General features: G+C 39.9%; 1 long non-coding RNA gene across 1 annotated transcript; it reads right to left on the bottom strand.

The window, feature by feature from the left end:
* Window positions 1-1,372: 1,372 nt before the first annotated feature.
* On the bottom strand, window positions 1,373-23,775 carry LOC117764902. Its single transcript, XR_004614474.1, has 3 exons — window positions 22,578-23,775; window positions 8,328-8,333; window positions 1,373-1,407 (listed from the first exon to the last, which is right to left on the bottom strand). It is a non-coding gene; the product is annotated as an uncharacterized LOC117764902 (long non-coding RNA).
* Window positions 23,776-24,179: the final 404 nt, after the last annotated feature.

Here is a 24,179-nt window from a genome sequence, read left to right as displayed (position 1 = left end):
ATCATCAAACACGTGAAAGATAAAGGAATAAATCATTTAACTTGGACGTATCAGTCAATCCCTCAGCATGCTGTGTCTTTATGTGTCCATCTGTATGTTAAAGTATGACTTAATCATTATTTTATTCAATCACTGGTGGTATTTTCTCCTGGTTTTGTTACAGTTTACCTTTTAATAACTCCAGAAATCTCTGTGTGTCTGAATGTGGCTCGCATATCTCAAGAACTGTGCATCTTATTGGCTTCACACTTTGTATGTGTATTGTTAAAGGCCTAATGAAGTGCAGTGTCAACTTTGGTGTGATTTGGACACGTGATATGTTCAACAGCAACACGTTAACAACAATGACAGCTGATTTTTCAGTTCTGGGTTCTGGGTAGAGCTTACCTTAACTTTGAATAAACAGGTGAACAGCTCTTCGTGCAGCAGCGGTGGTGCAGCTTCAGTGCTCTGCGGAGTCCTGCAGTCGGTCTTTACTCACTGCCACAAAATTACTGCAGGTCACTTTCACAGTTTCGGAGAGGAAGCTGCAACCAGCGATATATCACATATCATTTTTCACTCTCTCTATCTCCTTTGCTAATTTTATGAATGTGTGACATTATACCTGTGAATAAGACTTTGCTATATTGATTGTCTGAAGTGAGTTACACGCCTCAGCAAGTAGTTTCATACAGATCATCTGACATGAACAGAAACCAGGTGAAGCATGCAAAGCAAGGTATTCAATGAAAGAAATAAAGAATTTAAATGTGGCATCATTTAGGATATAGTGTAAAGCACTAAATATAAAATTTGTGTTAAAATGGCTACAATACCATATTAAATTGTCTTAAGCTACTCTCACATAACAAACCTGTTTATGTGCATGAATATTAAACTATTGTAATGTTTCATATTTGGTTCAGAACAAAACTGGATAAAGTAAATTTAGAGCCTGCTAGCCTTAACTAGAGATCCGTGTCCAAGCACTTTTGAGATCATGGCAGAACTAAGCCCAAAACAACAACAACAAATAAACAACAATGGGCTTTTAATACTTAAAACTGTTGTCTGACTGTTGTTTTCTACACTCACCCACACAGTGTTTGAATTTAGGACAGTTTCGAACCTGATAGAAAGAGTGAATCTACCTTAATGTAGCAGTGTGCCGCTGGTTTACAGCCTGTATGAGTCTGTACACAGGGACATGGTGTTGCTTTGAGATAAATGCTAAAGTCAGTGTAGTACTTTAGAAACCATATTAGTTTTAGTGTTTAATATACACTTGCTCAACATCTCATTAACAGACTGAGACAAAACAAATCAGAGATATGAGAGAAAAACTGTCTCAAGACAGCTGGGCATGTTTTACCCAAATTATTCTATATACTGTATATATATATATATATATATATATACATATATCTATATGTATGCTGTAGTATCTGGAATATTTTTGTTCTTTATATAAACACTTAAGATATACCCTATCACATATTCTGACACTGTCCTCTGAACAGACACAAAGCATTGTGAATGCAATTTACACAGATTCTGATTATTAAAGCAGTGAATGTTGCGTGTAATGGACGAGTCACAGCACTCAGATGAGGCTGTGTTTGCATGTCCTGAAGTAAATAGACACCTCGTACTGTAAACCAGGCAGCTCATGAAACTGATCCTGAACACTACCCAGTGTGTTATAACAAATTCATCAGTGATGAATAATGGATAACAATCTTTCCATGCTCTGTGAAAACTCATAGACGTGGTGAGAAGCCATCAACAGATGATATTCTCATAGGTTTTCCCCAAATTAGAGGCCTCATCTCTCAATATGCAGCATCTGTCTGCTGAGTCCTCTCTGTTGTTTTATCCACCTGTCTCCTCCACACTGCCCTTCTGCTCAGGTGACTGTGGGATAATTACAGAGATTTACTTTGTCTATGAGGAAATTGGAGGACTTAGCCCAGGTGTGATGTATAAAGGCCCCTCATTACACTGATCAGCACTCAACCACTGATTTTTACCAAGTCTCTCACCAATTAGCTCCCTGTCTGCCTCACTACCGGGACGGCAAAGTCCCACACCACGTTACTGTATAGGAGATTGCAGATATATGAATTACATGACTTTTTAGGAGTTTGGATTTTTCCTGTATTGCAATATTTAAAATTGTATTATATTCAAGTTTTGTCTTTGCCTGGTGATGTGAGGTGATTCAAGTCTGATTTAGTTTCACAAAAGCCAGAGAATCCTCAGGGGAGCAGCGTGCACACCAGCGGTCCAGAAGCCACAGCCGTGCTCTGACTTGCCGCCTGCCACCAGCAGCGGGTAATTGGCCCCCGAAGGATTTAGGGTGGGATGGTGTGTGTGGATGGTGCGGTCGTATCCCATAATCTCCGATGGGGCACGTTGCCATAGAGAGACAGAGCGAGGCATACCAATTATTATTGCATCTTATTCCACAACACACCTGTTTGGCTCATCTGCTAGGTCGGAGCCAAACTGCTGCTGTGATGAGTCTGACATTCGGGACAAGGAACAAGACAAATTTACTAATATTCAATAATTCAATAATATATACACATCAAAAGCCACATAAACTTCCCCATGTTTATTAGTAAGGATATATAAATGTACAATAAACATCCCAAAACATTACAAATACAATCATATACATCGCTTTTCACTTTAGCAATATATGTTTTTGAGAAAAGTTGTTGTGTTAGGTTTATGTTTTCCTCCAACATTTCTCAGCTGATTATTTCTGTTAAAACATAATAGAATACCTACAGAGTTATGTGCTGGTTCAAAGCTTAAATTAGAGAAGGAGGTTGGTCATAGTTAAATGCGGATGTCTTCTGGGATGCCTACATATCCTCCAACACACTCTGTAAACAGCACAGTGCTCTGTGCATGGCACTAAATGTTGGCTCTGAATCACATTTTACTGTGAAAACTAGTGAAGTAACATTTCGGTTTACATCAACCTTTGTTTGTATTCCATTTTCAAGGATTAACATATGATATCCTAGAAGCTAAAACTATAAATATGTTTAAACAATGTAATATCTGCTTCTGCTTCTTTTCTACTGTGAACAAAACACTGAAAGATAAAGTATAAAAAGACTGACTGATAGAAACACAGGGAACACATGGATCAGGAGAAACAAATTCACTTAAAAATACAAATACCAGCATAGTGAGGAGGCAGCTATGACAAAATGTACGACGCTCAATGAACAATTTAATCTTGTCACTCAAAGATGTATTTCCTTAAAGACAGCACTGACTCAAAATGTTCTGTACTTCTTCCGGAATTGCTCACAAAAAATGAGGAAGATGTTGGTTGATGCAACTATAGATATAGTCCAGTTATAATCATTGACCTGACTCTAGTTTTAGGTCATTAGAAAAGTGAAAGGAAAGTTGTTTATAATCGTATGTAGTGTTTCAGAGGCAAAAAACAATACTTGACACTATTCAGATCATGTGCAATGCATGATGGCAGTTGAAATGTTGAGTGGTGTGGTTCAGAGTATAACCAGTGTACCGTTTGTAATGGTTTTCTCCAGAGAACAGAGCTAAATTAAACATTAGTTCTGTATAGTTAATGATTTGAAACACATGATGTATCTTTGGCTGCAACAATAAAAGATGCATTGTCACTGCCAACGGCAAAAACTTCTTTGTGTATTTCTGTATGGAACCCTGTCCTCCTTAAACATCCATGTGCACACATCTTACACAAACAGTGACACACACACACACACACACACAGTCACTGTCAAACACACCTGCAGAGCTGCTGGCCGGGTCGAGTTTCAGTCATTCACAGCCGAGACGTTGCAGTTTGTTTAGGAAATGAGCTTAAATGCCGACCTCAAGGTCATCATTCATTGTGACCGACTCTAAATAGCATGTCAGCCTTTGCGTGCCTCGTGGTCGAATATGGCATTGTCAGGCTGTGAACGGTGTGTGTGTGTGTGTGTGTGTGTGTGTGTGTGTGTGTGTGTGTGTGTGTGTGTGTGTGTGTGTGTGTGTGTGTGTGTGTGTGTGTGTGCGCGTGTCTGTGTGTTCATTGAGGGCATTATGAGCATACCGTCTCCAAACACACCTGCCTGTTTCTTCCATAAGACTTTCTGTAGGGTAATTAGCTCACTGTCTAACGTGTTTACTGAGGCATTAGCATGTGCAGAATGACAATGATTTTCAGAGAAAGGGCTATAGGCCTTAGCTCGTGTGTGTATGTTGAATTCATACAGGCATGAAAACATATGAAAGGCACAGACAGAGAGAGAGTGTACCATTACATGAGCCATTTGACTCCTCCGGGCAGGAAACGTTATTCTGTGAAGCTGAAGCTGTACAGCTGAGGATCATTTGAGTCAATTTCACACTTATTAGATTAGTGGAAAGGCTTATGATAGACAAAAGTAATATTCACAGTTACATTTACATTAAATAGGAACTCCTGTCTCCTCCAGATCAGTCCAGAGAAAGGTTCTTGCTCCAGAACAATTTGTAGGAGAATCAAAACTGGTTTAGAAACGCTTCTGTAGGATCATAGTTTCATTGTAAGAAACATGGCTGATGAGTCTGGTTTGGTCTCTTTGTGTATCAGGCAACATGTCACTACTTTCCCTTTTCACTGAAAGTCTGTTTTGCAATCTTTGCTCATGATGCTAAAAGACGACAGAGTCACCATGTTGTTCTTCTAGCTCACAAACACACAACGGACAGGAAGTCCACTGCACATGTTTTCACTGTCGAGAAACATTGCAAGTAATGTCCTCTCACTGATTCACTCAGTGGCTTCTTATCTGAATGAATGCTGCCACAGTGTCATGAATGGCTCGTACCGGACCAAACTCCGCCCTGAAAGTTCCTGAGTGCAACCTCTGAAGCAGGGGCCATTTCAGGGAAGGGAGGAGGAACTAAATTGACTTAGTTCTACTGAAATGCAGGTCAAGTTCCTAACAAAAAAGTACCCGGAAAGGGGCCTGTGGTGGAAAAGGGCTACAGGATGTTATATCAAAGAGAAGAAAGTTAACCCAAAATAAAGCATCACAAGACTTTAGATCTAAGACTGCTCACCACTATTCACACTAAGAACCTGCTCTTTGTATCAATGCCCCGAACTACCAAGAATTTCATCTGTAAAAAGATTCCTGCTGGATCCCAGTGTCAGTCTGACATCACATCTCTGTCCTCAAGGGTTTTATCAGTGGAAATATACAAGTCTCTTTACACAATGCAGAGAGGTGGTTTCATACTTCATACATCAACCATTTAGCATTTTTTTTGTGAATAACTATTTTATCTCTTTGAAAGATAAAAAGATAAAAGAACTAGAATAGCCGCTCTGTCGCCAACCAGTGCAGTTTCAGTCTACATAATCTTTTTCCAGACTCATATGAGGTAACCCTGACCTTTGACCACTGAAATCGAATCAGTGTCCAAGTGACAACAGGTCCAAAAATTTGAAATTCTCTAAAGGCCAAAAAGATGTTCTCTGAGGCCACCGTGACCTGGACCTTTAACCGCCCAAATCTCATCTGTGAGTCTAAGTCAACATTTGTGCAATAAAGGTTTCCTTTCACAAGGTTCACAAGGCAAAAAGATGGTTTTGTGAGCTTGACCTTTGACCCTAGACAACCAAAATTCTAATGATATTACCCTGAAATCAAGTGAATTTTTGTGCCAGATGTGATTCGTTTCCCAATGGGTGTTCTTGATGTGTCACATTTAAAAGTACATGTGACATTGACCTTTGACCTTCGACCACTAAAATGTAATCAGTTCATCTTTGAGTCTAAGTGAACGTTTGTACCAAATCTGAAGAAATTGCCCCTGTAGGTGTCTATGAGATATTGTGTTCACAACAATCCAACGCTGGACAGATGGACAACCTGGCTGTCCCAGCACTGAGACATAAAAATCACTATTCGGTTAAAAAGGTCACAAGTGGAAATATTCAACCACTACAAGAGGTCCAAGTTCACATTACTGTAATTGAAGGAGATCTGAATTTTAAAAATATTTTTAAGGACATCAGCAATAAGAACTAGTGGATGTGGGAGTGCGATGGATTTTTTTTTATGTTATTACTTCATTACTTGTACTTTTATCATCACCATCAATAGATGTATGACATCTTCTATAAATGCTGTAATCCTATACTGTATATACTGTTCAGCTGTAACACAACTCTTCAAAGCAATGAAACTTGAGGAACAAATTTAAGGAACTCATTCCTCAATGTGACAATTGAGGACAATTCATAAAAAGCAACAGTCCTACCACTGAGGTTATTTAAAAAGATTCATTCAGCTGGTTTTCTTTTGAAGATGCTATTTTGTGGTGACTTGAACTGTGTTAAAAATCTCCCCAAACACTGTACAGCTAATCATAGGACACAACTGTATAACCCACAATATAGAGGTTTTTATAGTATTAATGCTTTATAACTTTATATTTTTGCATCCTTCAGTGTAATGCTCCATCTCTCTGTGTGTTCCTGCTGGTTGATATGAGGCCGTGACAGAGAGGGTGTTCACTGTGTGCTGGATAATGACTGATCTCTCCCACTGAGTGTATCATGGGCTCTGGCTGCAGGATAACAGCAGCTCCTGCGAATGATGCAAGACATGTTTTTGATGTGGAGGCTCTCCAGGGAGGCAGGGTTCAGGTGAAGCCAGAGTCGGAAAGCAGCCCAGTGGGACCAGTTACCAAGAAACACTGCCCACCAGCCCCCTCCCAACACCCTCACCTGTACACTGCACCTCTCCACTTCCTCTGTGTGTGTCAGGGCGAAGGCTGGGCCAAAAGTAAAATCATACACTTTATCAGACATTTTAAAATGCCTGAGGAAAATTGGAAGTAGGTCAATAAACTTAAATCTACTGTAGTTAAACAAGGATGTTTTTTGTTTTTTTAAATCAACATATAAACTGAAATATCAGGGGGTCTGTTACCATATCACCACATTTCCCAGAACTCTCCCCAGCTCTTCCTGCATCATTTACTTAACTGAAAACAATCACAATGTCAGGGCACATTTTCCAGTCGCTTTTTACTGAAGAACAACGCCCTCTTTACTCTATGCATGGTGAAGGAACTACTGCAGAGTCATTCTAAACCTGCCTGTTTGGGCTGATCTCCTGTGTTAATGGTCCAGAGCTACTTCTGAATGATTCCTTGTCATTCGTGAGTCCTCCTCAAACAGTTCTACAATATACTGTCACTCTTTATTGTTTGTGTGCTGGATGTTGTGTGCAGAGATCTTTTATAAACTGTCTATGGTGCAGAGTGAAGTTAGAAAACGTTATGTTTGTCCTAACTGGTTTATCTGCAGTGAAGATTCAATAATCAATATTTTTCATTAACTGAAACTGAATTTGCTTCATTACTGTTCATGTGTGTGATTTACATATACATTTTAATTATTTACTATACTGGTGTTTTTTTTTTCATACATTGCATGTCAACAATTTCAGAGTTCTGTTTAGCAATTGACACAATCTTCCGACCTTTAGATCCAAGATCCCAACATTTCAAAATAAAAGCTTTGTAATTCAGCTGAATACAAAACAACAGATCAAACGTTGAGCTTTAACTTTGAGGACAAATTGCCGAACAAGAAGTGACTCTGTGAATGTTGTTGCCATGATGGAGATCAGCACCTGCAACACCCGTGAACGTCTGTGTCAGTCCGACATGGAGAAACAAAACTCAGAAACCTGCAACCTACTGTTGACCGCAGGCTGCCAGTTACTGAGTTTATCTGAGGACATAGAGGAAGACATGTTCAACTCGGTCCGAAGACTGAAGGCACACTGCCCTGCCCCCACTGAATCCACCTGTTTATCCCAATCCTATTAATAATGAACATATTGTGTGTCCAAATTGCAACACTGCACTTCCTTGGGCCACTAAGGACACACAGGTGTGAAGTCAATAAAATGAACGGTTCGTGAGATATGAGGTCCACTTTTACACTCAGACAGACTTTTGTGGAATTAGAAGAAGGACGCAAATGGGACTGCACATCTGGTCTGACTGCGCACAATATTAAATACAGTGAAAAAGAAAATGGAAGCTGTCAAACGTGTCCCTCGTGTTCAAGTTTGTTCCTCATCATCCAGAACAACTGTCAGATATAACTCAACGTTTCCACCTGGAGAAAATCGTCATTGTGAGAAACCTGCTGCATCAGGCTAAATGCTGCTGATTCAAACACAACAGGTGACACTAACTGCATGCATGACATTGTTAGCTTGTTCTTTCCTATTTAACTTTCACTTGTTTATTGTTCCTCAGAGGAAGATGCATTTCTGCACAGAGATCTTCCACAAACCAGATTTTTTTCAACACAAAAGATACGTGCATTGCACACAGAACTATGACAAACCACTTTTCGGGTCTTCTCATGATTTCAGCTTACAAAACTAACTTGAAAGAATTGTTTCCCATCAAGGCCAGTTGGCAGTAAATTACCGCTGAGAAATGTAAGACCGTTGCAATTAAGTGAGATTTATAGCTTGGAGAAATTTACTGCTCTATGTAACGCTGATAGCCAAAATGTACATCAGACCTCAGCAGCGAGCAGGGCAGAGAGATACCAGGACAGTCAACCTTCCCACTCAAAAGACATAAATATTCATAGGGAGGAGAATATCAGGCGGAGATCTTAAACATATACAGTATGATTCAAGATATTTAAAAAGAAAATCGATTAAAGGTGTTATAGTCCTCACCTCATCCGACCTGCAATGGGAAACAGAGAAGGAGAGCACTGATTTCTTGAAGTTATCCTTAAAAGAAAGTGTTACTGAGAGTTCTACAGATTTTACCTATGCAGATAAAGTTAATGACTTTGGTTCTTTTGTTCCTCATGCAGACAATGCTCAGGTTCCTCAAATATAAAACTATGACAAAGGTGGTTGAGTGGTTATTTTAAAGGGAACTGATTTCCCAGCTTCGCTGATTAGATCATAGATCTTTCCAGTCTTGATGACCACTCACACACACATTCATACAGTGCATCTATGTGGAGCCCTTTTTTATACATCAATTATACATATCGGTCATGGGCAATTTGGTTTTTTTCTTGCCCAAGGACACTTCGGCACGCGGAATGGGGGAGACGGGGATCAAACCGACAACCCTCTCTACCTCCTGAGCCTCAGCCGCCAGGAGCTCAACTAGTTACAATAACTCACAGAAATACACCTGCTTTATAATACATAGAACATGTGTACAAAGGCTGTGTTGTTGAGTGGATATGAGCCAATCGTATGTAGTAACTTCAGCCTCAGTGGAAAACCATCAGTGCAATGTAATGTGATGGCAAAATCCTTGAATTGCAGGTTGCTATGAAGGGGTGAATAGAAGTGAGGTTAAAAAATGAAAACTCCTATACAGGCATCCTACTCTGGAAAATCCCAGATCAGCTTCGACCTTGAGTAGCCCTGAGTCTGTCCTGAATTTGTATGCAGGTAAATGATCGGCAGATTTCATTCTTTTGTATGAATCAGGCAGAAACGCGTATCAAAGTCCACAAGCCTAAACATTACCTAAGCCACTCTGTTACGCAGAGCCGTCACTGTAAAGAGCTACACATTAACACATTCAGCACACTGGCCCTTCTCAAAGCTCAGCCAGGCTTTTACAACCCTCCAAACACACCCTTTGGATTTGGGTGCCGCTCTGTAAACACTGTAGTCTCCAGACGCCAGGAACATTGGTTTGTCTCGTTCTCCCAGCCAATCACAGAGCGGCAGCTAGGTGCAACGCAGTCCCATGAGAGCCTATAGCAGAGCAGGAGCCATGGAGACCAGCTGTTCGTTGGACGGTGATGGGCAAGGAAGTGTTGAGGGTGCAGGTAGAGTGTAGACACTGAGCTGCTGGTGCAGGTGTTTTACAGTCAGTAAACTTTGCATAGTTTACAGAGTCTAATCCACGAGCCATTCAGGAAGTGACTCTGAATCAACATTGTGGAAGTTAGCTGTGCAGTAGAAATATATCACAAGCTGCATATAAACGGCTTGAATTTACAAATGCATCCTAATCACCTGCCTTCATCTATTCTTTATACCTCTGAAGAAGACTGAAGCCAACAAAACCGACGTCTGTACATTTCCCATGAGTCAAACCTCCTCTGTCTCCTATCAGGTCGGAGGCTACAGACACTCAATAGATGTGGGAACACCTTCAGCTTTAACCCCAGCTGACCTACCTCTTGATGAATATGGCCTCTGCCCTCGCAGATCAGCCAACCTCTCCGTCTATTCAAGAGGGAGAATCTTCAAACACAACGCCTTAAGTCCTGTCTCCTCTTGAAAAGGGTCAGAATGGGAAACCTGTTCTGTCCAGCTTGAATCTGCTCATCCTGGGCTGTGAGACAGACTGTATTTAACTGGGAACTGGGAAAAAACCAAAGATGCTGGCAGCTGTGATGTGTGTTGAGAGGAATGCACCGGTGTTATCACTCACTGAGTTATGCAAGAACGATTCGGTGGAAACCTTTGCCTGGTACAGTGTTAGGCCTCAGCCCTCCTTTTGCAAAGGGGAAATTCACACACACACACACACACACACACACACACACACACACACACACACACACACACACACACACACACACACACACACACACAGTCAGAGCCAAGCAGATCCTGCCCTAAGGATTTTCTAATTACCCTCAGTGAAGGGAGGCAGTCCGACACACACAGAGCTGACTGCCTGGGTTATCACACACACAAACACAATGACTCCCCGACTTCTTCCAAATGTCCTATTTTTAGCTTTCATCTCTAACTTTTTTTTCCGAGAGGGCATTAGGTGTATGGGAGGCACGGTGAATATAAACCTTGTTTAACTGAAACTTTGTACCCTGAGCCAAAATGTAAAAAAATTATACAGAAGAAAAACGATGCACTGCCAGCTTCTTCTCCTGCTCAGAGGAAATGATCTGCAGAGGCCTCAGAAAAACTAGTGCTTGATCTAAACAAACAGACGTCTTTACATTTTCAAGTAAACGCTCTTAAATGGAAAAAAGGAAAAATATCAAACGGGGGGGGGGGTCTTTATTGACTGTATGCAAACTGAAACGTAAATTTTTGGACTTTTTTAGTTTTGCTTTTCACTCTGTCAATTGCCTCAGACACATGTTCAGTATTTTTTGGGATATTTTAACTTTTTATTTTGTGTCTAGCGTGGCTGGATTTACAGGTTGGGAGGCCTCAGGGTAAAAATTGCCTGTGGATCGATTCCTTCCTTGTCTTAATGTCTGCGGTAATTTGATTAAAACAACTGGAGTCAAAAAAATGATCCATGTGACAATTAAATGTACAGTCTAATAAGGAGAACAGTTATAGAAGATCATATTCCCTCCTGAAGGCAGCTCTACAACAACATATGATCAGGATGCAGGATGTGTTTACACACAACTAGTTCACACACGCCTCAAATCAAACAACGTGCATTACCCTGAGAAGTGTTTGAAGACTGTTGAGGACCACAACAGTCACAGAAATAGTCATAAAGTATTTTATGAATTATTAGTTAATTCTACGATATAAAAAGGCAATTGTTTATACATAGATTTTTTAACAATTGACTAAGTTATTGTCTTATTATCTGGGTTCAAATCAGGTGCGAGTATAATCATCATCATCATCGACATCAGACGGCTCTCCGTAGAGAGGCAGTTCCAACCATCACATGAAAGAAGTTAGTGTGACATGTTCCATAATTCAGAGTGGCCTCAAAGGATGTAATCAAAATGGAAATGGCCCCTGATTGGACAAAGGTTCCTGACCCCTGGTATAACAACGCTGTTAATTTCTAACACAGCTGCACTTTGGTCTTTTCTCTCCCTCTCTCTCCTGTAAACATTCAGGGGGACCAAATGATTCCACATGGTCCGCAGGTAGAACACAGTGCGGTAACAAGCTGCAGCCTCAGGCCGCAGAGCTGAATGGAGTGACAGTAAGGTGAGGAAGACTGGTATCGGATGAACACATGAAAGAGGGAGGTTGCTGGATTTAAGGCCTTTTTTGTCTTTGGTCGTTCAAAGGAGACAGCTGTCGACTGCACAAGGCCCGACTCCATTCATGTGGGGGGGACCGCAGACAGGGACCACGCCAGTGCGCGCACACACACACACACACACACACACACACACACACACACACACACACACACACACACAGTTCAAAGAAAGGTGTGTGTGTAACCTGTTCCATCAGATTCACACTATTATTATAAACACAGGACATTACCATATTTACATTAATGGGACCAACGTTTCTGTTCACATAACCTGATGTATTACTCATGGAGAGGTTGTGAAAGAACTACAATACCTGACGCACAGTGCATCTCTTCAGTAGCTCTCTGGTTTTGTACTTCTTGTATTCAGACATGCTCTGCACTTTAAAGGAACGCTTCAAAATTTAGGGAAATGCCCATGTTTGTTATCCTGTCTTGTGTAAGAGGATTTAAATGGCTTTCATCTCTGTGTGTCTAGTACCGACAACATGTTAGCTTAGCTAGCTTAGCACAAAGACCGGCGGCAGCTACATTAATTACATGGTATGTCTTGATTATTTTTGGAAAATTAATTTGTATGGTCACTCACAGCTGGAACTACAGTATAAGAATCATTCATCCAGGAGCTGTTGATGTTGTTTCTAAAGGCTGTTTCATTCAAGTCCGAATTCATCTGTATCATCATGGAGATAAAATTAAAGGTAGGGTCGTTAATATGTTTCTGCAACACGATTTCTCTTATTTGTTGAAATCATCCTCACATGCTGAAAGCTATCAATAAATAAAGTTAATAAACTGTGTCTGTGGCCCTCAGAGGACTGTAATGGACACGACCAATTATTTGACTTGAACCAAATAAAATGATTGGCTGACGTACCTCTCTGTCACTTACTGTACCTACCTGCCTGGCTGCCTGAACGCAACCTGCCCGTGTTCACACTGCACATGACCGGAGTCTCCAAAACTCGGAAAGACATACACCACTGAAGCAGAGAAGAGAACAGAAGTCAGTGAGCGGGTATCGGAAAAGTTGTCTTCTATCAGTTGTCACACAGTGTGCGTTCATATGGGCGTAACTTTCATTACAGGCCCCATGGGAGGAGATGGGATGTATTGGTTGCATTTTCTCAAAGTGTGGCCTGCTCTTGCTAGCTTCTCTAGGATCACCAATCACTAATCAAACTAATGTGGATTAAACACACTTTAGGACAGTCTGCATGGTGTTGCCAAGAAAAATGTTGGAAGAATCAAAAAAGAGCCTGAGAGAGAAAGTTTTTTGTGTTGCACTATATATGCTGCACATGGATCAAAAAACTAAAAAACTCCAAATAAAGCATTATATTTCCTTGGCAAAGTTTTTGATTGACACGTGATCTCAGTGTAGTACCGATGTAAAACATTTTTTAAGAAAATTGGAAAACTAAGAATTAACTTAATTTAGCATTCAAATGGTCACACTTATTATGTGAGGGTGATGCAAACATTACAATTTAATGTCCATTACTCAGTGTGTTTTCAGATTCCATATACCATTATATATTTTGATAATGAAAAACTGAACATGGAATAACGAGACCTGTTTTGATTCAGTGGAAGCAAAGTTTCACCAGGTGAACAGATAACTCCTGGTACTGAAAGTCAAATCTCTCTCTTTTTTGCCTACAGCTATTTTTTTCATTGACGTCTGAGCTGCGTCATGGCTGCACCATGTCTTCAGTTGATATTTGCATCAGAGGCAAATCAGTCAGTCGGCCTGTACGAGTGGGGGAGACTGTGCCTATTAGCAGAGCTGCAGCTACAGAGCAGATCACACTGTAAAAGCCATATGTTTTGTAACAGAAACATAAAAGGTAAAGCAGCTTAAAAGGAATTTGTAGTCACAGCTCTGGAAAAAGCTGTAGTAATATGTACTACAGTTTATAATACACTTATAAAAACATTTTTTATTGTTGTTTTTTTGTGTTAGGAAACATTCACTTTTTCTCCTAAGTGGATCCTCGAGTGGTGGGCCACACTCAAACTCCCCTACTCCCAAAGACTTCACTTGTATTTTCCTATGCAAATAACTTTGCATTGACTGTTCGGATGCTGCAACGGCTGCAGGAGACAAGGCTGCTCTCTCGTGCTCGGGTCTCTTCCTGATGTCTTTTGTTCAAGTCAAACCAAGATGCAAAACCTGCTTCAACAGCAGCAGGAAAAGCTAAGACAACACCCTCTGTCTCCTACAGTTTGTGAGAGGAAACCGACTGAGATGATCAGTTAAAACTATGCAGATTTGGTTGTGGGAGGGGGGAAAGGAATGAAAACATTGTTTTAATAATAAAATGAATAATAATAATACCTTTATTTGTATAGCACTTTTCAATGCAGGTAACAAAGTGCTTTACAACCAACAATATGAAATTCACAAAGTGTTCCTGGCTCATAGGGAGATAAAAGGTCGGAAATATAGGGCGGGGCCAGCCCATGCCTGGCTTTAAATATATTTAAAAGAATTTTAAAATCTATCCTAAAATAAACAGGCAGCCATTGCAAGGATGCTAAAAAAGGGGTGATATGGTTGCATTTTTTGGATTTTGTTAAAAGCTAAGCGGCAGCATTCTGGACTACTGTGGACGTGGATTGATTTCTGAGTAAGACCAATATAAAGGGAGTTACAGTTAAGAAGATAAGAAATAAGGGCATGAATGATTTTTTTCCAGGTCTGTGAGAGATAAAAGATTTAACCATTGCAATGTTTCTTAAATGATAAAAACACGATTGCACAACCTTCTTAAAGTGAGGTTTGAAGCTCAGGATTCAGTCAGAGACCACGCACAGATGTCTAGTTGAGGACTTGGTAAATGGTGCTAGTTCACCAAGGTTTGCCGTGATATCATCCATGCTGGAGGTGGGACCAAAGACAATTACATGGGATTTGGAGAGGTTCAGTTGGATAAAGTTGTTTTCCATCCAGTGTTTTATTTCTGTGTGGCACTTGTGGAGAGTTGCAATGTTTGATTGGAATGTAGAGATGTGTGTCATCAGTGAAAATGGACATTATGTTTACAGATGATGTTACCAAGGGGGAGCATATAGATAGAAAATAGAATGGGACCTAGGATTGAACCCTGTGGGACACCATACTGCACGTTTGAGGGGGGTGAGACTGAGCCGGTCATAGTCATTGAGAAACTTTGGTTGGAAAGGTGTGACCTGAACCAGTTTAAGGGTATGAGGGTGACCCCTGCCCACTTCTAGTAGAGTCACTGGTCACTGCGACTCCCCCCCTCTGCCAGGTAGCCTGGGTTACTGAGCATAACAATAGGCTGTAGGGGTTGTTTTTATGGGAACATCTAGGAGATGAGAAGACAGAGTTTTTAGGGGAATGTAAATTACATTACCAATATTCACTTTTCTGCTAGTGAAGACCAGAGTAGATTTTTGGGGTTATTTTGCTTGTTAGTTTGGCAAAGTTATAATGAGTTATGTAAATGCAATGAAATTATATTATAGTTTTTTCATGTGGTATTATGAGATGTGGATTCCTTAAATATTTAACAATTTAGAATGTTTGTTTTGTTTTGGAAGGATATGACGATGATGAACTTAGAAAATATTTCAATAGATGTGGAAAGTTTATTGAAGCTGAGGAGGGGAACAAAACTAAAAGCCTATGGGAATTCCCTTTGTTATTTAAGTAGGCTGTTGGACCTAAAGTTGTCTGGTATTGTTTAGTGTGATTTTGGTGTTGTGTTTTCTTTGTGTATTGTTTTTGTCTGTTTTTGATGAGTTATGCTAAGGCTCTGTTGTTAAAGATAGAAAAATAAAATCCTGATGAGTAATTTTCTGATATTATTTATGGTTTTCAAAAACTCGACAGACTGGACTTTAAACCTCCTGCGTGTATATAATTGTTTAAGTAATCTCCAAAGAAAAGGCATCACATGTTATCTGGGTCTCATCAGGCGTTAACTAACCTGCTTCCCATCCAATTTACCCATCTGCTGCGGTGAGTCTCTCTACATATGGCCTGTATTCTCCTATAGGAAATGTAATGACCACCTTCTTAACAAATCCGCTGCAGCAGAGGCCTCTGGGCCGAGGCAACAGCAGGTTGACTACAATGAGGGTGGGATGGAGGAGGGGGGCCCACCAGTCGTAGCATGGGCAGGCCATTGAAGTGTTAAGCAGGTACACAAAGGTGGGGCTGGTCTGAAGGGAGTTAAAAAAGAAGGCTATACATTAAAACATGGCTGCTCAGGTGATTCACTGTCACACAGAGGCATATGAAGTGGAATAAATAGTGGAAATGTATTTTATAGCAGATACGAAGTCACATGAAACATGATCTGGTGCTGGAAAACACACAAAGAAACTGGTTCTTGTTACACCTCTCCCATAACAACTGTAATATCATGAGCGAAAACACGACAGACTAAAATTAGGCCGTGTGCGTGTACCCAGAGAGGGGAGCGGAGCTCGGCCGATGTTGCATCAGTGGGAATCCCATCATAGCAACCAGGTGGCTGTCGTCAGCCTGGGAGGCTGCAGACAGAGGCAGAGACGGAGAAAAACAAGATGCTCTCTCTTCATCTCACCTCCCAGAGTGAACATCAGCTCATCATTTCAAATTCAACACACACACAAGCTCCTATATTATTCATATCGATTGTACATGTGTTTTCTATTTTAAATCTCATTGTGACACAGCAAAGCAGAACAAAGAACAATAAACCTGAAGGTCCTTAATCATTAACCACCGATGACAAAGAAGTGACTGTGGCAGCCAATAGTCAGGCCATTAATGTTAATATCACTCACTATCATCAGGATAAAAAGACATTTCTGTTCTATCTTTCCTCTTTTATACACATCAGCAAAACAATGAACGTGAATCAGGACCTTTCTCATCTGAGTTATAACATATAATGTGTCATGTGTTATTCATGTGTCATCATCAAGTAATGGGATGATTTACATTTTCAAAAATCAGTCTGTATAGTTGCTGTAGTTACCTCAGCCATGGAGGTTATGTTTTCACCCCTGTTGGTGGAAGGATTTCGTATGTGTCAGGGAAGAATCCATTCGATTTTGATGTTAATGCTCCAAAAACCCATATCTTACATTTCCCATAATTCATTAGTTTCTTTCATTATAGCCTGTATGTCTAAAATGTCCATTTCAGTAATGACCACACTTCCAGTTGGTAACACAGGCTGAATTAACTGTATTATCTACAAATTGTGATCAAACATAACCATGGTGACATCATTACAGTGTGTTTGTGTTTGTTCATGATGTAAAAAAAATCATGGAAAAGAAATTCCACAGGGTGGAAAAAGTGGCACAATGAAGCACACAACTGACAAATATAGAGCTGTATTAAAATATCATCTTAGATTACGAAACAAGTTTGGTTGAGGTGATAACTAAATTCCCAGAAATCTCAATAACTGTCATCAGTCACAGTAAGTGTTGAATAATAAGCATTGGTTCATGATGTAATCTGTCACATTATTCTTCTATTATAATTCTTTTTTGCTGTTATATGTTGTGTGGCAAAAATCTAAATGAAGTGTTGTTGTGATAAACTGAAATTATTCATAATAAATATTTGTATGAGATAAATAATGTCAAAGACACAGACAATGGTTTGACAGAGTGTCAGAAAAAGCCAAAGGAGCTCAGTGTTTCTGCTTGAAGCTGTTGAGTGTGTGTTGGAGGGGTGGAGGAGTGGAGGAGTGGAGGAGGGGAGGAGGGAGAGGCACATCTTCCTTCCTTTGTCCGTCCCGTCCTCCTCCTTTTGTCACATTTTATTGAGTGACTGAAATTATCTGATCTTGCAACTCAACTTTTTTCTCCTGAAACCAGCATCTGCTTTCAGACATTTTAGAGCAGTAAGATGATCCGGAGGGAACCGCCGGCCGCTGCATTCATCAAACAATAACGTAACAACAACGCCGTCTCCCCCCAGCCTAACAACCCAGTTTCACCACACAAACCCCATCAGCAAATCCTCTGCAACTGCTCAACTGCCGGCGATCTTTTCGTTTTCGGAAAAGCCAATGATGCGGCGCAACTTGTTGATGGAACAACAGGTGTGTAGTGACAGTGTAAACAAAGCCACCTCATCTTGAATTGCTGGTTTCTTTTGTCCTGCACGAGAGTCGATTCTATAAAGCCCTAAGCTGCGAAAAAAAAAAGAAAACAAATCCCAGGAGCTCATGGTGCTTTCCTCCAAAACACCTGATTACTGTATAAAGTTCAGATGACGAAGAGGAGCAAAGGCTGCTGGGACAGTATTTTGTCAATGTGATGTCAGGACACCACACCATGTAACATACAGCTCATTGTAATGTCTTTAGTCTTTAACTTAATTCAGTTTGTTTACATCTATTAACTGGAATGGCACCCAGCAGAGCTCGTACCTCAGCCAAGGCCCAACAGTCTCCTTATATCCAATCAAGCTGCACCAAATGTCACACACTCATAGACATCAGTCCCTAAATATATCAGACTTTTTTCCATCAAGATCCATGAATTATTCCCTGCATGGGAAAACAGTGAAAATTCCCTATGTCACAATGTTAAAGAAAGCGGAATTTTATTTTTTCCAGAATCTGCTCCCTGATCCCGATCCTCTTTAATGGAATCTTTCCTGACACATTCTGTCACCAGATTCCACAGAAATCCATTATATAGTTTTTGCATAATGTTGCTAACAAACCAACAATACAACAACCAAACAGACAGGAGTGAAAACATAGCATCACTGTCATCAGAGTAAGTCGACGCTCCAGATATGGAAGCTGTTATTCAAACAAGTGAATCTGATCATCATTATTGCATCAAGCTCATGAACTCTTAGCACAACACAATCAGGACACAGAGGTTTCTGTGTTTGATCGATGTTGGCTGGGGATGGAAATGTTTGCTGCATTTTCTGAAACGTGAAATGTTTGACAAGAGTGTCTGGCAAACTGCAGCGGTGGAAAATAAACAGAATTTATCAGATAGACAGTTAACAAGACTGGAGAGATAATAATGGAGCGATAACAGTCACCAGTAACCAGGCAATAGTGTAATCATAGGAAATCTCTGAGCCGTGTATGTAGCTTCAATAATCATTGACTTTATTTAAGGCTCGGTGTGAAGGATTTAGTGACATCTAGCGGTGGAGTTGCATATTAAACCTAACTGAGTGGCCTCCCCCTCGAGGCCGACAGGAGAAGCTACAGTGGCTCTCAGGTGATGTAAGAACATGAAAGCTCCTCTCAAGGAGCCAGTGTCTGGTTTGTCCATTGTAGAAACAAATCTGTGTGAGATTCATAAAACTTAACTCAATGGTTTCTGCTTATTATCTTTATATTTACGGTGCAGGAGCAAATGACAGAACAGCAACGGGAAAATAAAACCTAGACGTTTCAAATAAACCCTCTAATCTGCAATATCATCTAATATCATGCAGAGAAGACCTCTCTCCTTTATAAATCAGAAAACAATTGACCCCTGTGAAATTATAGGAACATAAGCTATAATATGAGAGCAATGGAAAACAACCAGACCCTGTCCAAATGTTTCAACACACACTTTTAAAATACGTGACTCTTTATGATCTGTTTTCTAACCTGAGCGAAACTCTGTTGTTTTTTCACTTGAACAAAGCTGAACTGTTGACCTGTCAACGAGTGTAACTTTATTCAACTAAATCTAAACCTACTTTTATAAAATCCAGGGATTGTCTTTTCGTCTTTCAGTGAGTGAGAGGTCAGCTCCAGCAGGATGAAAACACGTCAACTAAAAACCAAGCAGGAAACAAGAGTTTTAATCTGAAGGGGGTAAAAGTTGATGTGACTGTGCTCGGCAGTTAATGTTGAAACAGAGATATGAGAAAGGTACTGGAGAAAAATTAGTTACTGTGTCAGTAGGAGGAGGAAGCCTCAGCTCACATGGAGATCAGGGAGCAGTTCTGTTAACAAGTGCGCCCCCTGGAGTAAAGGCTACACAGTGCTGATCCTCCCTGATAACCAACTGTTAAAATCCAATGCAAATTCATGTGAAAATACAGAGAGTGGCTGATAACAGTCTTGTGGGGTAATTGAGTAAATTGCCTCGTTGGTCTTGTAGATCCAGCTACTTATTTGCCTGAGTCAGTTTTCTGACGCTAGCCAAACTCCATTCACAAAATGCACAAATGTAATCATAGTAAAACACACATAGTATAAAATTCACAGAAGCTGAATAAAACATACCAAAACATGACAATGATTAAATTGTTACATTGAGGACATTGAGGCTGCAGCCCTGAAACTGCAGCCTCAATGTCCTCCAGCTCCCCCTACAGGCCACTAAGGAAACTTTCATGAACACATATCTGGATGTGCAGGTGGTGTGGAGAAAATCACAAAGGAAATTACACAAAGACAAACTCAGACAATATTCAAATTCACTCCATAGAAATGCATTCACACAATTCTAACAATAACATATTCATGGAGTGTGTGTGTGTGTGTGCGTGCGTGTGCGTGCGTGTGTGTGCGTGTGTGTGCGTGTGCGTGATCTGAATGTCTGTCTGTTTTTTTTGTATCACTAGATGGCGCTCTCATCCCATCATGGTGTGGATAACATACATTCGACCTGCAAACAGCACAAGCTCAGAAGGTAAATGTTTAGTGTCAGACAACTGGAGGTTATATTGTGTCAAAATGTATTAACATCACAAAGAGATCAATAGAAACAGCTGAAAATAGTAGAGCAGTATAAAAGAACATACATGTACACAGAATGTACACAGTGATACATACATGTAGATGGATACTGGAGTGTAAACTATGAACACATTTGAAAGCATGATAATATTCACAACCCTGGATAATAGTTTGAAATAGTTCAGTAGCCTATGTCAAAAATGTTGGAAAAATTGTTAACAGCTGCAGTAACATTTTGAAGTTTTAAGTCAAAATCAAATTGATTTGAATGTTTGGGTATTTTAACATTTTCATATAATTGTAAGGAGGAAACTTCATTTTTAATTTCAATGTCATATTTCAAAAGTGAAAATGAAGGTCAGGGGGTTTGCATTGATTTATTTCGCTGCCAATCACACCTACAATTACATCATGTAGCTATTTTGATCTGTGTGCATATAAGTGGAGATATACAGGCCAGTACATTGGTCATGAAAAGATACTGTGTCACTCTGATGGATAAACACAAATATGTGTAAGATAAAGAAATACACAAGTTCTTTGCTGAATAAAAACAGTTCAATAAACAATGTGCTGACACAATTTCATACATATGCTGTGTATCAGAACAACCTATTAATAAAGGTCACTATTTATTTATATATATATATATATATAAACAGGACATTGGTGGTAGGACACAGTGGCTCTGTGCTTGTTCCCAGTGTTCAGAGCTCTCTTCCTGTCCTCAGAGAGGACGTCACTGCTAAAGCGCTGAGTCATATGCCAAAGCCATCTGAGCCCTAAGACAATTAGGACTGAGAAGTGGCACGCAGCAGCAGGAGACTGCTGCACAAATACCAGTCTGTCTAAATGGGTTAGTGAAATCACAACCTGCTCGCCTGCTGTTTACCTGCACTGTGGAGAAACGCACGAGGAGGGAGTGACTCCCAAACAGGTCAAGAAATGTTAAGATAATACTTTACACTGTAAATTACAAACAAAATCCCCAAATCATCACATCAGCATATTCATGTATTTCTCCCAAAATGTCATTATGGAAAGTTTGAATTTATTTTTTCAAACTTCCTAAATTTTAACACCACTAAAATATTATCACAAAATGTTTGGGACATCATGTTAATAATTAATGTCAAAGAAATTAATATAAACCAGTTAATAATGTGAATGTCAATAATTTCCATGTTAACCATGTCACGTCCATATTGTAACTACCTGCCTTAAATAAACCACTAAGATATTCAGCTGTCATCAAAGTAAAGAGACAACACTGATGTTGTGGAGAATCAAATGTATAATATGAATATGATGTTTTCAGGTGGGTCAGGGGGTAAAGGGGAGGAAGCAATTCATGAGTCAAAGCTTTTTTTATTTCACGTGACTCGTCTGCAGTGGGACGACATTTATAAAATCATTTCAAAATAGCTTCAAAATTACAATTACAAACTCGACACCAGGTCCTTAGAAAACAGTTCCATATTTATTGCAAAATATTTTTGTACAGAATACAACTGAAAAAACACCAACAGAGGAGGAATGGACAGTAAGGCCAACATCAGAACTCCAAGAGCTGAACTGTACAAACACCAATAGTAACGTTTGCTGCTTTTATCGTGTGTTTATACATAAATTGTTTCTCGCCGTTGCAGCAGCCTCTTTAAGGGGGAGGGAAAAAAAGAACTCAAACGTCTTCCCCCTTTTTCTAAAACATTATTGCCTTTTGCCTGTGAATCCATCATCTTAGAACACCAGTGGACAGATCCTTAAAATGGTGCCATTTCTGTAAGAAACTCGTTGCTCGACTGATGTCTCACAAAATATAAATATATATACATCTATAGATACATATAGATATATATATATACTTGTAAAAAGCTCCAAACTATATGGGACTGATCATATTTTGGAAGTGAGCGTAAGGTCACCTGTCACTGAGAGCATGAGGAGGTTGGGAGCACTACAGCTAACGCCATTAGCTCAGCCGCTAATGTCAGTACTGTAACCAGGTGTGCTGAGTTGCGTAACGAAACATTGACGTTTAAAGTTTGCTTTTAGTTTACTTCACACTGCTGGAATTACAGAACCCTCGCTTGAGCTTAGCAGGGTTTTTTTTAAGATAAATTCGGGCGTACATGCCCATGCACATCCTCATGCGATTTGGCACTGATGTAAAAGTTCTTTCCTCAAAATAAACCTTGTGGTAAACACATTACTCCTTCTCCTAAACCTTTTCTTTTACACATAAAAAGGCAGAGTGAGACAGGATACATTTTTTTCCCCCTCGACATTCAAATGTACATCTTTAACATTGGCTCTCCCAAAATTTGGGATCTAACAAAGACCAAAAAGAAAAGAAAAAAAACTCCTGTCTGCTGGAGCTTATTATAGAAAATTAAAATTAAATAAAAGATTAAAATACAAATTTTTTTCTCATATGCATAAGCCCTTCAAGAAAACACACCAAGACAGAAAGGATGAGGATGATGTACAATCCAGAACTCCAGAGGAGAAAGGAAGGGAACAGGGTTTATACTGAATTGACTCGACTAAGAACAAGGAACCACAGATGCAACACAACAGTGTCATGTTTTTGCCCTTCTGATTCTTTATCTTACAATACGTCTGGTGGATAAATAACAGAAACTTGAGCGCCCTCCTTGAAAGTGTGAACTTGGATCTCACAGGGGTCTCAACATCAGTCAGATGACAGACAGACAGACAGACTGTGGTCAGACTAACACAATTCTTTCTGTCCAAAATAAAACAGAGTTAGAGCTGAGTGGTGCTTCTGGGATGTTTTAAGGACATTTATTTTGTATTGTTTTGAAGTAGAATGCAGGAGAATGTCAGTCTGTTGCAGAAACTCATCTGCAAACATTCAATTCACTAATGAGAGAAAACAATAGTTATGGGTTTATAAAAAGGGTTTTTTCCACCATCTACAGGGTTAGTTATCAATGACCTTTTCCTTCAGTGACCCTCCACTAAAATGATCTGACAAACTGTGTGTGTGTGTGTGTGTGTGTGTGTGTGTGTGTGTGTGTGTGTGTGTGTGTGTGTGTGTGTGTGTGTGTTGGGGGGGGGGGGGGGGGGGGTTCTTTAACCTTTCATGGATATCACAAGTGCTTTCAATAATTTGATACCCTGAGTAGAGGACATAGGCTTGGGGTGAATTTCAGTAGAAACAATAATATTTTTGCCAAGCAAACACCAACTGAGAAAAGGACATTACCAAGTAAAACCACCTGTCACACATAAATAAAAACCTGCACTTATCGGTACATTAAAAACCACAAATGTAACCAGAGAGAAATAAAAACAACGACAACAACGACAAATCACCCATGACGACACAGTCATTTCCAGCTTTACAATATGCATATACTCATGCATATATAGTGTGTATTTCCCCTTGCATACAGGCGAGTGGTTGGGGACTATAAAGAG

The sequence above is a fragment of the Hippoglossus hippoglossus genome, chromosome 7, assembly GCF_009819705.1.
Source record: "Hippoglossus hippoglossus isolate fHipHip1 chromosome 7, fHipHip1.pri, whole genome shotgun sequence".
NCBI lineage: Eukaryota > Metazoa > Chordata > Actinopteri > Pleuronectiformes > Pleuronectidae > Hippoglossus > Hippoglossus hippoglossus.
The sequence above is the reverse complement of the archived record's forward strand: the minus strand, read 5'-3'. Positions and strand labels throughout refer to the sequence as shown.